The following is a 330-nucleotide window of genomic DNA, read 5'->3' on the forward strand; positions in this document are numbered from 1 at the left end:
GAGGTGGGGGGATGGAGGGTGACAATGCCATTCAGGGTGCCGTGAGCCTCCCCTGGGAAAACCACAGCCAGCAAGGCAAGAGGGGGCCACTTCACAGGGCCTGTCTTCCCCACCTCCTGGGCCTCTCCGTCCTCAACCTCTGGACCCAGATGCTTTGGCTGGGACTCAGCCTTTTTCAGGGTACGGAGAGGCCAGGTGGGGACTTCAGCATGGTGCCCTGGGCCAGGCCTCACCACATGGCCTCCCTGCAGCTGTCCGGCTCCGCCATCTCTCCCCCACAAGAATCCTGATAAAACTTATGCCTGGTCTTGTCCTGCCCCTGCTCAACAC

This window comes from Carlito syrichta, unplaced genomic scaffold (genome assembly GCF_000164805.1).
Source record: "Carlito syrichta isolate Samal-C Ts95f unplaced genomic scaffold, Tarsius_syrichta-2.0.1 Scaffold305648, whole genome shotgun sequence".
Classification (NCBI taxonomy): domain Eukaryota; kingdom Metazoa; phylum Chordata; class Mammalia; order Primates; family Tarsiidae; genus Carlito; species Carlito syrichta.